The sequence below is a fragment of the Pinus tabuliformis genome, chromosome 8, assembly GCF_031772625.1.
Source record: "Pinus tabuliformis cultivar Carrire ecotype Pingquan chromosome 8, CPIR1, whole genome shotgun sequence".
Lineage (NCBI taxonomy): Eukaryota > Viridiplantae > Streptophyta > Pinopsida > Pinales > Pinaceae > Pinus > Pinus tabuliformis.
In genome coordinates, this window is record NC_142294.1 from 844,213,995 (window position 1) to 844,231,511 (window position 17,517).

A 17,517-nucleotide genomic window follows, 5' to 3' on the forward strand; every position below is an offset into this window, starting at 1 on the left:
GTACTCATCCACCCATATTATTCATTGACCCATGGAATTTACCCATGGTATTGTAAATGGCATCTGCCCGTGGTATTGTAAAATCCACCCTTGGTATTCATTCACCCATGGAATTTGCCCATGGTATTGTAAATGGCATCTGCCCGTGGTATTGTAAAATCCACCCATGGTATTCATTCACCCATGGAATTGACCTGTGGTATTGTAACTGAAAAATATTATAAGTAACAAGTCACATTTTGTAAAAGGATAGATTGCCCGCCACAATGTAGCCTTTACAGTTCAGAGGCATGTAGCCACACATCTCTTCTCAGAGATAAGCTACCATCGCCCTAGCTGGTTTATTTCCATTACTGTTTGTAAGCTGTACAGTTATTATCGATTTTAATAAAAAGTTTCTTTGTGGTTTTGTTTATGGAGCATTCTCCTCTTTTTTTCTTCTGACAATTCAAGTTTTCAGATCTTGGGGGTCTCTCCTCCCAAGATCCATTTCAATCTCTTAGATCTTAGGGGCCTCCCCCCAAGATCCAGATCATATGCTTAGCTGATTCAAATCATACCCGTGTCAAAACCATAGAATTTAGCCCTAAGAGAACTTTGAAAATCAACCCATCTCCTTCTGGTCACCAGGAAGAAAAGTTGTACAACATGCTAAAGGAACATTTGGATGCCTTCGCTTGGATTTAAAAAGAAATGAAGGGAGTAAACCCCTCGGTGTGTACTCACCACATTTATATCAAAGAAGGGTGCAAACCATTCTGACAACCCCAAAGGAGAATGAATCCAGCTCTCAAGGATATAGTCAAAGAAGAACTGCAAAAGTTGCTAGATGCAGGATTCATTTACCCTATCTCAGACAATGAGTGGGTCTCTCCTTTGGTGTTGGTTCCAAATAAAAATGGTAAGTGGAGGATTTGTGTCGATTACAAAGATTTAAACAAAGCCATAAAGAAGGATCATTTCCCTCTACCAGTCATTGACCAAGTGCTAGATGGCCTGGCAGGGAAAACAATTTTCTCTTTCCTAGATGGGTTCAGCGGGTACAATCAAATCAAAATCAGCCAGAAATACCAGGACTGCAGGTGGACCCAAACAAAATAGCGCCATCATCCAAAGGGTCCCACCTCCGCAAAAGCAGAGAGATGTCAGAAGTTTTCTAGTTTTAGCTAGATACTATCGAAGGTTTATAAAAGACTTCAACAAGTTAGCTTCTCCTTTATTTGGGTTGTTGGCCAAAGACTCTGAGTTTGTATGGTCAAAAAGTTGTCAAGAGGCCCTGGACACCTTGAAGGACAAGTTGACCACTGCACCTATTCTCCAAGGCCCAAATTGGGCTCTTCCTTTTCATATACATGATGATGCCTCACACAAAGCCATAGCAGCAACTCTAGGCCAGATAGATGACAAATTTCCTTATTCCATTTATTTTATCAGTAAGTATCTGTCAAAGGCCGAATTGAAATACACAATGACTAAAAAGGAGCTCCTCACTATTGTGCATTCATTGAACAAATTTAGGCATTGCATTACATGTTATCAAACATTTGTACCTATTGACCATGCTGCAATCAAATATTTAATGAATAAACATGATGTGAATGCCTAGATTATTAGATGGTTACTTTTATTATAGCAGTTTGATCTAACTATTGTTGATAAGCCTGGAAAGGAAAATGTTGTTGCAGATTTTTTGTCCAGATTAACTTTGCCTGCAGGGGAGGAAGGAATGGTTGATGATCAGTTACCGAATGAACACTTATTCACCATTTTAGTTCTCTCTCCATGGTTTGCTGACATAGAAAACTATTTGGTGACTGCACAGTTCCCACCAAATTTGTCCTCCAAAGAGAAAAGCAAGATTGTAAGGAAGAGTGCCCCATTCACTTGGATTGGGGGCAACCTCTTCAAACTAGGCCCATATCAAATTCTGAGAAGATGTGTCAGGGAGGAGGAAGTCTTTGACATCCTTCTGACCTGTCATGATGGGGCTTGTGGTGGTCACTTTGCAACCGAGAGGACAACATTCAAGGTGCTATAAGCTGGTTATTATTGGCCCACTCTTCATCAGGATGTAAGAAGGTATACTAGTCAGTGTGATCGATCTGTGCCAAAGGATGGGAAAGCCTATTCCTAGGAATGAAATGCCTCTACAACCTCAAGTGACTTTCGAGCCATTTGACAAGTGGGGCATGGATTTAATTGGACCTATTGACCCTCCTTCTAAGCAAAAGCAGTACATCATTGTGTGCACTGACTACTTGACTAAATGGGCTGAAACCAAGGAAACTGTTATCACAAAATCATGCCCCTGATAGGCTGCTGATCAGGAAGACCTTATGTAACTCTTTCAAACCAACTTTTGGCTGAGGCTTAGCCTCCTCAACCACACAAGACCCCTTTGATGTGCTATCCAACTGCCTTTCTGCATGATGCCCACAAACAATGTAATTTTCTTCATTATAAAGATTATTCTTTGATGCAAGCTGCTGCAAGGAATTACAAAAATGAACAACCTTTTCCTCTGCTTGAGGGTTAAGAACACTTTCGAACTTCCGCCGCAAACATTTCAGCTGTAGCTTGTATTCTTCTTACAAAAAATTATTCAAGGCTTGAGGAGCAGATTGGGCAGAAGTTCAAAGTTTTCTTCTAGAGGATGGATAGCGGCACTGGAGCTACAGGTTCTTAATGTACCACAAGGGCACACTATCCCTAGTGGAGCCACTGTTATCACTGTAAAACTTCCTTAAAAAAAATTTGGACAACTTACATGGTTTCTCAATTCTTGTATCAGTCATGGTCAAGTCATGGTGTTAAAGGGTCTCTAGGTCATTTCATTCTTTAAGGGTTAGGTCATAAGGTTAGAAGTCTTTTAAGATCATATCTCTTTTCCAAATAATGTTTGACAGCCTCATTCCATGTTTTAGAAGTCTTACCAGGTGTTTATAAGTCATATCTCACATCTTTTTGGAGAAATTTTGAAAGTAGCTACGAAATCACTGAACTAGGAGTTTTCGTAGCGCGCTACGAAACCCCTGTAGCAGCCTGTTTCAGCAGAAAAAACTTTGTTTTCTGCGTTTACTAGTAAATTTCCAGAAGGGGTTCTGAGCAGCTGAAAACTTAATTTTGAAAAATGAAAGAGGCTTTTATTACTAACATACCAAACTACAAAAACCTATTTCATTTTCTTCAAATATATTCTGAGGTGGGAGGAATTTATGATCAAACTTGCGCTACGAAACTGCTGTAGGTGCAAGTTTTCCACAGGCATATTTCTCTGTTTTACACCTGTTTTTTCAAAATCAGTTTCTGGTCACATGAAAGGGTATTTTGGAATTCTGAAGGAGGTTTATCTTCATCAACTATCCTACTACAATAACCTATCTAAATTTCTTCATAAGTGTTTTCAGTTGGGAGATACTAAGCTTTCATTGAGACCCTACTTTCAGAAAACGGATTTTTCCTGTTTGCCACATATTTTTCAAGGACAGTTTCTAGACAGCTGGAGAAATTTTTTAAAAAACCAAGAGAGGTTTTTGTTCTGGACAACATTGGATACAAAAACCTCCTTCAGTTTCGTAAAATGTGTCATGGATGAAGAGATAAAGGCTCTGTCTCACGTGCCAATTTTCAAGGATCTAAACCTAAAAACAGGGAAACATGTTCCCTAATTTCTAGGGTTTGTCATTAGCAGTTGGGTGACCACGTGGGAGGCTTCATCAAATTCGACTTCTTGAGGTTGCAAGTTGTCAAATAATGCTTTAAATGCTTAGATAAGGTTGTTGAATCATGATAAGGAGTTACACTCCTAGTTGTATTAGGTCTCTAGGACTGCTAGTTAGGTGTCATTTGCATTTAATAATTAGTTTTATGTATCAATAGGTGTCATAGTAGGATGAATTCGAATTTCCCTCATGCTAGAGGAGGAATCTCAGTTATGTAAATAGCTCTATATATAGAAGAAGATCTAATGTAATCAGGGTCTGATTTTGAGATAACAGAAATCAAGGCAACAACAAAGGAGAAGGTGGCTGAGTTCTTAAGGGAAAATGTATTTTACAAGTTTGGGTACCCTAGAGAACTGGTCACTGATCAAGGTAGTCAGTTTACATCCAACATGATTGAAGACTTATTAAGCCAGCACAAGATCAAGCATAGAACCTTCACTCCCTATCACCCACAAGCTACTAGGAAAGTGGAGGCGACCAACAGAGCACTGGAGGGAATTCTAACCAAAGTGGTTAGCAACAATAGAAAAGACTGGGCAGATAGATTAGTTGAGGCCACCTGGGCCTGCAATAGCACCTGGAAGACAACCACTGGATTCACACCCTATGAGTTGGTCTATGGGAAGAAGGCCTTGCTATCCATTGAATTTGAGTACAATACATTGAGGATGGCAGCCTAATTAGATCTAGATCTCAGCAATGCATAAAAAGAGAGATTGCTCCAGTTGAATGGTTTATATGAGTTGAGAATGTAGGCCCTCCTACACACAGAGGTGACACCAATTCAGAGGAAGATCTGGCACGACAAGAACATCAAGGACAAGAAATTTCAAGAAGGTGATTGGGCGTTGTTATATGATTCCAGATATAAATACTTTAAGGGCAAGTTAAGGACTAGATGGTTAAGGCCTTGGGTCATAGAGAAATTTCATGATAATGGTTCAGTGAAGATTAGAACCATATATGTAGAGGCCATTCCTTTACTTGTTAATGGGAACGAATTGAAAATTTACAAGAGGCCATTGTCAAAGCAAGAGTTCATTGATGGTATCAACAAAATAGTGATGGTGGTGGAGCCTCCATGAGGCGCCTGAGTCCCACTGTTGGGTTGAAAACCTCTTGAGGCAGCCCAATGGTGTCAAAAAAAAAAAAGAGAAATAAAAAGATCTCTGGGAGAAAACCTCTCTTGAGGTGCCAGGGAAAGTAGCTAGGATGAAAACCTCTTGGAGGTAGACTAGTTGTTTTCAATAAAAATAACTAAAAATAAAAAATTAGAAAAGAAAAATTATGAAAATATTGTTTGTAGGTTAGTAGGAGGACGATCAGAGCAACAAAAGAGAACCAAAAGAGACCTGTCCAGCTCATGTTTTTATTTCTCCATTCATTATCCTTCAAAATTCCATTATTCCTTCCATTTTTTCCACTCATTTGTCTTTGTTTGCAAGGGTTATGTGTTTTCTACAGGATTCCCTAAAAACCTACAGGATGATCCTGTAGGAATTACAGTGGCTTGGGAATCCTATAAGAAGGAACCCTAGAACAAGGGGATGACCTGCCCATAATAATAATAATAAAAAAAAGAGAGGATGAAGACAGAGAGCAAGGGGACAACACCTAAAGGCTATTTTCCTCATGCACAAATCCCTAGACCTCTTCTCTGCCCATTCCATCCATCCTCAGGTTCCAACAGTAGAAAATGATTAAAATTTTTGAGGGAGAAGCAACTACAGGACATCCTATAGGAAATCCTGTAGTAGCCTATCCCACAAAACATAGATCATAGGTTGTAGTCATCTTCAAGCATGGAAGATACAAATGTAGAAGAGGCTCCTCTAGAGCCTAGCAATAGCATCATCATCATCATCATCATCAACACCAAATATCTGCACATCAAAGAAAATCATCAATGGACAATGAAAAAAGGAGATAAGCACATGTAGCCAACACACATAAAATAATTTATTTCTTCAACAAACTGAATCAAGGCATCATTACCACAGGTAAGTATCTCGATTCCACTCTCTCATTAGCATAATGTGATCAAAAGATGTAAAAGTTGTGAAAGATTTGGTTTATAAGAGAAAGGTGGCCAGTTAACTTGGCCACCTTCATTCAGTCAATGAGGAGAAAGTAGTTAGTTCCCACACACGTGGTAGCAGTCAAGTCAAGGAAAAGAAGGATGAGGTCGAAAGTAGTTAAGCTACAGATGCCTGAAGTGGGAGTTGATTACAAGGTGAGGAGAATGATGATGTGGTAGTGAGACCAACAGTCCACAAATAGATATTCGTACCTCGGCTGCCAGCACACCACCTCACTCAAATAACCCATATGAGGAAATAAATGTTGATCCCCATGCATAGAATCATTCACATTCTTGAGGCTCACACTAGCAAAGTCGCTCTCGACCCTCAAGCAATCTACAGGAAAGGAAAATTTCATTTTTTCCCTGTGCAGGACCACCTATAGGATCCTACAGTATACAGTACAACACCTACAAGATTGGCAGTGAACAACTTCAGAAGGGAAAAACAAAGGGTGGCTTCATCAAGCAGTGTTTAGGAAGTAGGCTCTACATTTCCCCACATTTTTCCAAGTGAAAGGAACATAAAAAATCTTCTAGTTTGTTGAAAGTGATTGCAGCATAAGGGAATTGTATACACAAAATTTTCATTTACATTTCCTCCATTAAAATTTGCATCAGACATATACACTCCTCCATCCATCAAGAACAATGATAAGGGGGTTTAATAAAAGGGAACCCATCAACACGGTGATGATTCATCAGCACCCTCTTGTGCTAGAGATATTCACAAGCCACAATTGCATGGGTTTATTTGAGAAATTGAGGGGGTATGATGATGAAGTAGCCAGAGATTTTGCTCTCTCCCTCATTCCACTGACTAGGACCCATGCCACTGTTGTGGTGAGAGGCCTCTCCATAGAGCTCACCCCTAAAATCATAGGCAGAATTACCACACTTCCCTTAGGAGTGCCTTGGAGAAAGGAGGACAAGGGAAATAGCGAAACTGCAAAGAAGAAATTCTTTTTAGAAGGAAAGGAGGCCATGGAAGAAAAAAATGGAGTGAGAAGATCAAGCCTACCCTATCCTTGGAATGAAATTAACTACCACCTTATAAAGTATATCTCATGTGAAGGTAGGTACAGTGTGGTATATGGATACCACTTTAGGCTTCTTGAAGAATTGAGGTTTGGAGCAGACACACCTCCTCAAAACATACTCAACATACCCTATTTCCTTCTTCAATTAGTGATAGATATGAGCATGAAGGTGCAGGAAGAAAACCACCAACAGCTAGCCCATCATGGGTTAATTAGACTTATCATAGAAGATGCCCTCCAAAACCTTAGAATTCCTATCACATGGGAAATTTTCAGAGACCTGCAGAGAGAGGATGATATAAAAGCCCTTGAATATGACAAGATCCCTACTTCTAGTGAAAGGGATGAAGAAGAAACAGAGAGGGATGAAGAGGAAATATATGAGGAAGAAGTGGAAGAAAAAGAGAAGGAAAGCGGTGAAGAAATAGATGAAGATGCAAAAGAGGAAACTGATGAACAAAGTGAGGAACTAGAGGGAGAAGAAGAGGAGAAAGACAAAAATGAGAGGGGGAATGGAAAAGAGGAGGCAAAAGACAAGGAGGAATAACCCAGGGTATCTCCAAAACCCATTGAGAAAGAGGCATCACTACCCTCACTGCCCTTAGTACCCCTATCAAACAAAAAGGTAAAAGACAGAGACGAACTCCATTGTACTTTAGGACAAGAAAAAGTATAAGAATAAGGTAGGGAAAACCTCAAACTCCCACCAAGGTTCCTATTCTTATTGAAGACTCAACTAAACAATAGGAGAAGATGGTCCCTCTTATGAAAACCTAAAGAGAATGATCCTCAGGACAAGCCTCCCACAAGTCTCCTATCACTTATATACCTGTGACTAGATCTGTCTCATCCAAAGGAAAAGGTATCCTACAGGATACACAGAAGGACCTACAAGAAGCAGAGGCAATCCTACAGGAAACTCTACTAAACGTACAGGATACTCAGAAATTGGATAAAGAAGGAAGTGTGTAGCAAGAAACAAAGAAAGAGGACCTAGAGCTAAGGGAACCTAGTCCTCAACCTAACCTTGACTCCTACTACAGGTTTATTGAAGGGAGTAGGGTCATTCCATAAAAGTTTTCCATCCCATTCTTCTTTGAGCTTGAGAAAGAAAGAAAAAGAACACATAGATGGATGTAGATTGCCAAGTCCAAGGGAGTGGAGGACATAGGTCACATGGAGGAAAAGATTAAAGAGATGGGAAGAGAACTGAGTAGCCTGAGGGACAGAGAGGCAATGATGAAAGCTCAGTTGGAGGCAAAAAATGCATGGTTAAAAGGATAGCTACAAGGAAGAGAGAATCAATTGGCATCCATGGCTAGTCTATCCTTTGAGGCAATCCAGTGCAGGATGCCAGCTAAGTCCTATGCATTATACCTTAAGGAACAATGGATACAGTTCCAAATCAAGACCCTAGCATAGAGAGGCACTATGCCCTTCTAGGATTATAGACATTTCATTGATCTTTGTGATCAAATAACATTGGAGGATAGGGCTAAACTATATGAGTTCTACCTACATAACCTAGCCTTGACAGATATGACTGTATGGGACCCTAATGCAAAACTAAGGGATTTACAATTGATGGATTTGGCATCATGGATGAACCATGAGGAAGCAAGGGCTGTTAAAATGAAGAAAATAATGGCAAGGGAAGAAACAAAGCCTCTTATGATTAGAGCTGAGCAATCAAATCCAATGGCTTTCATTGGAACACATAACTTAATTGCAAATGACCCTCAACTAGCACCTAGGTATCTTGTTGCCCAAGAGAAAGCAATTACACATTTTGAGGATATGTTCAGGTTGTTAGGGGATGACAGCATGCAAGCTTGCCAAAGGAGATGGAATACTTTTCCCTACAATTTGAAAATTAGAGAGTACCATTCTCATCAAAGAATGAGAGAAGCACTGAATAGGACACCCATGTACAAGCAAACCCTCCGAATACTCAAATTCAATTGGATTGGCTTGAGACTCAGTCCACCACTGCTCTTAGGGATGTTATAAGGAAGGAAGGAAGGAAGAGGAAGAAAGAAATTAGTGGGAGGAGATAGAAAGGAAGGCAGGATTCTATGCATAGGAAGAGGAAACTACAATAGAAGCATGTGATGTCAGGGTGGCCACTAGAGCTATGAAAGACATGGATATTGATTGAGTTTCTCAGAGGATGAACAACACTTTCAGTAGGGGGGTGATGATGAGCCTCATCATTGGGTTACTATATGTACCTTAATTCACCTCCTAGCTTAGTCAAATCAACTCTTCTCACAATTTATTACATATTTTGATTGTATTTTGTTTAATGAGATGAGTCAAAGTGAGATATTATGCCCAGTGGACTAATGTGCATTGACTGCAGGTTTGTGAGAGAAAATCATGGATTTTTGGCTAATTAAGGGCTGGAACTCGAATGAGAAAAGGAGGAGAGATTGTAGGAGGTAGATCCTCCTCATTTACTCCTCCCTCATTCGAATATTTCTCCATCAATCACACTAGCTTGGAGTACAAGCAGCTAAGTCATGGAGATCAAAAGGAAGCCGAGCAAGTGACAGTCAAAGAGCTAGTTTATCTCGAGTTTGGGAGCCGAGCCACCCTAGATTTAAGGAATTCATTGGAGATTTTAGTTGTATAAATAAAGAGGCCTAGAGCCTCATTAGGATTCAAATATTTGCTGTAAAAACACTAGTCATTTTCAAGTTCAAGACTTGTGGAAGACATTGCTATGTACTTTAAATCTATTTTGATAATGAGAATGAGAATTTCCTTGATCCAGCACTGAGTTAACTCAGAGAGCTGAAGCTCTTGGGTTAGGGCCCAACCCTAGTAGCAAAGGTTCCTCTTCTTGTATTTGTATGCTTAGATTTATTTCATAGATTGATGGTTGAATTGTCTTTAGAATTATTTCATTGCAAGTAGTGTAGATCTGATTAGTTTGCTTATTAGTTTTCTTCCATTTGTGCTTTACTATTGGCATTATGACATAGGTTTGGCACTATGACACAGGTGTTGTCCTTGATGGCAACTCACTCAAAGGACAGATCACAGTTCAGGCTCTCAGAATGAAGGAAAAAGATATATACACGCGTTCCTCTTAACCAAGTCGCGTATACACGCGGGATCGCCGATCAAAAGGTGTGTATGCGTATGCACGCACTTTCATGCAAGGAAAAGTGCGTACATGTGGGAAAACTTGTTTTTAGTCCATGGTATTTAGTCCTTGGTATTTGGACCTATGGTTTTGGACCATGGTATCTCGTCCGAAATGCTGAACCCAGGTATTGGGTCCCAAGTATTGGATCTAAGTGGTTTTGGACCATGGTATTGAGTAAGGCCTAAGACTATAGGGGAAGGAGATCATTAGGCAGAGACACAGTCAAGGATTGAATATCTTATGAAGATAAAGATCTAGAATACTGGTCATTAGGTTATGGTGCATAGCTGGACCTGAGTCAAGGAGGAACCTGAGCGCAAGGAGAAGGATAAGTTCTATTGATGGGTCAAGATCTCAAGGCTTGAAGAGAAGTATCTTTGTGTGATTTTGATATATTATATTTGGCACATGACTTGATCTATAAATCTGATAATCTGGGTATAACTGATGTCTGAATATTTGAAAAGGGTAAATTATCTTTTATAGATTTGTACGCAGGTTTCGCATAGAAAAGGCGCATATACACATTGGTTCAGTATTACAAAACTGCGTATACGCAGGTTTGCTGTAATACAGAAGCGTATGCATGTAGGTTCTACATATTGAAGTAGCACACGTCTCATGAAATATGTTTTAGCTACTCCTGTTTATTGCTGCAATGTTCTGAGTTCAGGATTGGTTTTTGGTTACTGTTACTGTATTCTGGTTACAACTTTCAAAGAAGTGATTGGTTGATTTAGTTTTGATTGGCGCAAAGGAGATTGGTTGATGCAGATGTATTTGATGATTGATTATTGTTATTGATGGATCTAGTCTGAAAATTTATGAAACGTGGTCCTTGGAAGAAAAGAGAAGGTTGTAGCCTTTTGTAGGTCAGCACCTACATACTAGTATTTCAGCTAGTACAAGAGCTAAGGGGGTTGTAGCTCCCTTCCAGGAGAAGCTGGAGAATGAGAGAAGGTTGTAGCCTTCTACAGGTAGAAGCCTGCATACTGGTAGAAGACTGCACCAATATAGAACCATTGTAAAAAGAAGTTTCTTATTAAAATAAGATAGAGATGAATTGCAGCAGGTGGTTTTCACCCACATTGGGTTTCCACCTTATATCTTGTGTTCTTGTGTGTGACTGTCTACTCCGTTTTACTGTACCTAGTTACTGTTTATATGGTTCTAATGCACAAATTAATGATCAATATCTAAAGAATAAATTAAATTACAAGTCTGCAAGTTATATGCTAGTTTCCTTAATTACAGTTGCGTATATACGCAGTTTTCACTCACTGAATTAGCGTATACAAATCTGTTTGTGGAATGAAAAATATTTGACTTAATAATACTGATTCACCCCCCCTCTCAGTATTATTTCCAACATTTACCTCAGCAGTAGTTTAGAAGAGATAAAGGAACATCAAAAAGCTGTCAATAGTTGTTTTTTGCCTCACTCCTTCTTTCAGGGATCATGGTTTGAGGAAAGATCTCCTATGCAGCCCCAAAAAGACAGTTTCTCATGGAATTTAGGGTTTTCTGTACTTAGGCCAAAATTTGACTAGTTTTCAAGAGTATGATTTAGTTATCATTTCTTCTATCTTTAGTCTTACATTATATCTCATCCACGTTCCATCTTATTTTGCAAGTTTTCCTCATGCATGAAGTAGGCAGTTAGATCATGGAATTTTGTTTTCCTAGATCATTGAAATTCTTCTTGTTTACATGATTTTTGGGTAAATTTCAATGTTTGATGCAGCGTAGGTGTTTCAGAAGTACAAAGAGATTTCGTAGTCAGAAACCTCATTCCAACTTCATCCATCCATGATCATTCTTTTCTTTCACTAAAACCATCACCAATTTCATCATTTCACAAGGAAACTTCTCCAAGCTTGTTGAGCAAATCCAACCATCTCCCAACCTTGGCTTTGAGTTCTGAGGTGGTCCTAGGCACTCCCTTGCCTCATTCCATCCACCAACCACCTTCCCTAAACCTTCCACCACATTCAACACCCATCCTTTTGCTCTCAGTTGTATCATGTAGAAATACAGGGGGTCCTGTAGGTTTTGAGGACATCCTGTAGAACACATTAGGACATCATTTAGGTTTTCCTTTAGTGGCCTATTTTGAGGCTGAATTGAGGGAAAATCCTATAGGAAGCTATAAAAGGTCACCTACTGGTCTCCCTAACCTTCTAACCATTCACCGACATCCCTAAGTCACCTGCCACATCGCCAAAAGAGATTAGCTTGCACACTTTCACATAAAAAAAGACAAAAAGAAAAACAGATTTGTTTTAGTCATTTACATGCACAGTAGTAGAATGTTTGATGTTTTGAATTTGCATGCTTAGGAAAGTAGGATTACATACATGTTAACTTAGCATTCATTTGAAGCATAGCCTCTTAGAAGTTAGTTAGAAAATGGTGCGTTTTTAGCATTTGATTTCAGTCTTTTTCCTTACTATAGTAGACAAGCTTTCTCTTAGAGTAGATTTCTCTTTCCCTCATTAGTAATCAAGCTTCGTTTGAATCTATAGAAGTCTGGATTGAAAAACCTTAGTGGTCTATCACTAGCTGATTAGTGACAAAGAGCAGACCCATCACTTTTACTTGTGTATACAGTATTGTCACCTCCAAGTTTGTACGAACCCCAGGTTGATAAAGTAAAGTTGGTAGCCCCAGGAGTTGAAACATTCTTGCTGCAATACTGGTTCTCATTAATATTCGGCCTCGGCGGTTCTCAAAGCAACTAATTTTTTCTTCCTACTCATCCATGATATAGAAGCAGAACCTAGTGAGAAACAAAATCTCGATTTACTCTTATGATCCACCAGACTGCCAACCCATTCAACATCAGAATAACCATGGAGCCTCAAATTCCTGGCAGTGTATCTCAGTCCATAGGTGATTGTGCCCCTGAGATATCTCAAGACATTGTTGGAAACATTCCAATGTATGTGATGAGGCTCGACCATAAATTGACTTAATGTATTCACTACAAAGAATATGTCCGGATGAGACTTCACCAAGCACATCAGGGCACCCACGAGTTGATGATACTTAGAGTGATTTCCTAAATCGGGCCTAACAACACTTCTGCATAACTTCTTGAAGTTAAGTTCCATCGGAGTAGTCACGGACTTACAATCCAACATCCCAAAATTTTCAAGTAGATTCACAATTTATTTTCCTTGGGAAACGAAAATATCACCTGCTTTTTCCAGACCTCCAAGCCTAGGAAGTAGTGCATCAATTCTAGGTCCTTCATCTTGAATTCAGAATCCAAATCCCTCTTGCATTGATAAATAAGAGGGTTTGCACCAGTCAGAAAGAGATCGTCCACATAAAGTACCAAGATGAGAGGTCTATCATTTTCAACCTTGCAATAAAGGTTCAGATCAACTTGACATCTTGTAAAACCCAACTTCATCTTATAGTTGTCGATCCTCTCATACCAAGCTCGGGGAGCTTGCTTCAACCCATAGAGGGCTTTCTTCAACCTGCATACATGTATCTATCGATTTATAACTTCGAACCTCTCGAGTTGTTCTACATAGAATTCCTCCTTAAGGGAACCATGCAAGAAGGTGGTATTGACATCCATTTAATGTAAATTCCATCCTTGAGAGGAAACAAGGGAAATGATCGAACAGATCATGGTATATCAGGCAACTGGTGCAAATATCTCGTGATAGTCCACACCTTCCTTTTGAGAGAAGCCTTGAACAACAAACTTGACCTTGAAATTTTTAGTACTTCCATAAGCTCCATGCTTGATCTTGTAGAGCCATTTCGAGAACAACAGATTTGTCCTTGGGTCTAGGGACCACTTCCCAGACATCATTCTTCATAATCAACTCATACTCTTCGTTCATAACATCCTTCCAAACTTGGTTCTTCACATCTTCTTCAAACGTGCAAGGCTCAGTTTGAATAATGGTGCTCATGGCAGCTAAGTACCCTTGGTACCTATTCGACTTCTTACTTTTACAAAATGTCCCCCTTGGTGCAATATGTCTCTCGACATCTTCAAGAGTGTCCCTAAGGCATGAGGGTATCCTTTTTGAGGAGGAGGGCTCATGGGGAGGTGGATCAATGGGATCCATCAGTCATTCAACATCGAGCATCAGCTCATCCTGTGGTTCTGCCCGCTTTCCTGTATCTTCTTCTTTGTACTTCCTTGGAATAGGAAGGTTCCTAATCTTCCCAAGGGAAGTATATTCATCGAATGTGACATCATGACTTATTTCCACTTCTTGTTGACTAGGGACATAAATTGTATATGTCTTTGAAGTTTCATTGTAGCCCACAAATGTTCCTTTCTTCCCAGATGCATCCAAATTGCTTCTCTTTTCTTTCAGTACATGAAAATATACGGGGATACCAAAAATTATAAAGTGAGAAACATTAGGTTTCTTACCAATGAAAACTTCTTTGAGATTTTTGGATTCCAATGCTTGATGAGGGCATCTATTTTGAACATACACGAACGTGTTGGAAGCTTCTCCACATAGGAACTTCAAAAGGCTTTGATCATGAAGCATGGCACGCGTGACTTATATAACAACACAATTCTTTCTTTCAATAACTCCATTTTTCTCAGGAGTATATGTGGTAGTAGTCTCCCTCTTAATTCCAACTTCTATACAATAGTCATTGAACTCATTTGCTTAATATTCAATTCCATTATCAGTCCTCAATATTTTGATCCTCTTCCTTGTTTGATTTTTGACCAAGGCTTTGAAAGAGTGGAACCATGTGAACACTTCATCCTTCTTCTTCAAGAAATAAATCCAAGTTTTGCGAGAGAAGTCATCCACAAAGATAACATAATATAAATATCCTCCCAAAGATGTCATGGGCAACATACCAGATAGATTAGAATGAACCAATTGCAAAATATCGGTAGTCTTGCTATCACTCGAGGGGAATGGTCCCCTTGTATGTTTTAATTCGGAAATCCCTGGCAAACACCTTAATCTTATACTTCAAATTCAGGCATACTTGTCACCATCCTCCTTGCATCAGGTAGGGATTTATAATGAAGATGAGAAAACCTTCGGTGCCATAATTCAGATTGAAGAGATGTGTCGCAAGACATAGCTCCCAATGGACTTCCTCCAACTTGATATAGGCTATCAACCCTGAATCCAAGAGTAAATTATTCTTTGAAATTTATTTTCCAAACACGTACCTTTCCATCAATGAATGCCACCTTGAATCCTTTGTCCTCCATCGTCGAGATAGATACTAGGTTCTTCTTTAGATCGACTACATATAGTACTTCTTGTAGATGAATGGTGTTGCCTTGATTCAATTGAAGAGTAACATTCCCAACTCCTTTCATGGGATAGGTGGAATTGTCTCCAAGAATGATTTCCAAATTTGTATCCTTTTCTATCAGATTTGAAAGAGCTTCCTTATACCCAGTGAAGTGCCTTTAGTCACCACTATCAATCAACCAATTTCCCAAGCTATTCGGAGGGGATGCAGTAGAGAGGGCAGATATAAGATACAATTCTTTTTGCTTGTTATCTACAACATTAGATTCATCATACCTGGAGTTTCTTGATCTTTTGGGAGGTCGACCATTTCCATGTTGAGTAGAGGGAGAATTCCTTTTTCCTTTGTTGTTGAACCTATCATTCCTTTGATTGTTGTTGCCCCTGAAATTGTTTCGGTTGTTATTTTCATCATCCCGAGGTGTATCCCTTCTATTAGGAAACTCTCTAACATAGTGGCCAAACCTGTTACAAATGAAGCATCTACCCTTTCTTCCATATTTGAATCATGGTCTTCCTTGACATTGCTTCTTTGAACCTGCGTTGTTCTTCTTTTTAGCATGAGTGGAAAATGGAGTAGGACCATTCCTATTTGTAGGCATGTCTCTCTCTATCATCCTTGTTTCTTCTTGAGTACATCTAGTCAACAACTCATCAAAACATGGAATCCAGTCATTGTTGAGGATAGAAATGTTGAACACATCCCATTCATGAGGGAGACCTCCAAGGGAAATGAGAGTGAGATCCCGGTCAACAATAACTTCTCCAATTGATAGAAGATAATTTTTTATTTCGGTGATCCTCATGAAGTAGGATTGGAAATATTCTCCTCTTCCCTTCTTTATGTCCTTCAACTTGTTCTTGAGAAATATGACTTTGTTTGCATTGCTAGCTTTAAACATGCTAACCAACTTGTCATACATCTTCTTAGATGTGCCAAAATTTGAGATGTAAGCAACTAAATGCTTATGAATAGAATCCCTGATGATCTTCTTAGCTTTGACTTCACCTTTCTTGTACTTTGTCTTAGTGGTAGCCGGTGCATTTCAAAGAGGTTCAACAATGTTTCCCTACACATAGTCCATAGCATCATGCTCTTCCAAAGTCAATTCAAGATACATCTTCCAGGAATGATAATTAGACTTATCATTGAGCTTGTCATTAGATTTGAAGTAAGATGAGGAGGCCATTGAATCTTGTTCTTGTCCAACAAATCTCAGTGATTGCTTTTCTCACTCTTTCTTGGGCTTTCTCTTCACCTCAACTCTGATACCATGTTAATTTTAGATAACAATGGTATGTTCTATGCTTTAGAGAAATTTACTTCAATTTTTCTTATAAGCCCAATATCAAATTCCAGATTATCAATCACATTAACATTGATAGTAAATGAAGATATAACATAAACAATAAGCATAAGACAAGCCAAGACAAGAGGACACAATATTTGGTGGATGCCGGGGAAAAACCTCAATGTGGGGAAAACCATTTGATCAAGTCTTCTTATTATTCTTCAAAAGTTCAATAGAGAGAAAGTAAAATATGCAAAATTTACTTGCCCAATCACTGTAAAACAGTCCAGTCAAACTACAATCAACAAGATCCCCTAACTAGAAATTCAATGCTGGTCAAAATAGCAAAAAATGTCCTCCAAATGAACTCAGTCAACTTGGCCTCCAAAGATAGTCCGAATCAGCCCAAAACAGTCCTGAAATTCTCGGTCAAACTCGGTCAACGCAGGTCAAACTGATCTAAACTTCCCAATTTTCGTTCCAGGAGATGCGACCTCAAGAGATCATATTTTTTGCCTAAAAATCACAATCAAAGGAGGTATTTTAACCCTCAGTCAATGCTGGTCAACGCTCCTGTAATTTGCCCAAAACAGATCTGAAATTTTCGGCTTACATTTTTAGTCAACGCCTAGAGAAGAAGATGCTCCTTTTTGTTGTACAAACCAATTGGAAGAAGAGAGGGAAAGGTGTGTGTTGTGGTGTGTCCAAATGAGGAGAATGCCTTTTTCTATTTATACACAACGTTGAGGGTGAAGAGACATGTTTGTTGGGCTTCATGAGCCTACATTAGACTTCTGGACGACCTTGACAATTTGTCCATGGAAGAAATAAATTCAATTCCATTTTTACTTGTCAAAATGATATGATCTTTAGATCAAACCTGCACCTCTCGAAAGAGGAATCCAATAAAAATATCATCTCCATCATATGAGCTATCCAAGGTGGAGTTTGGCCCT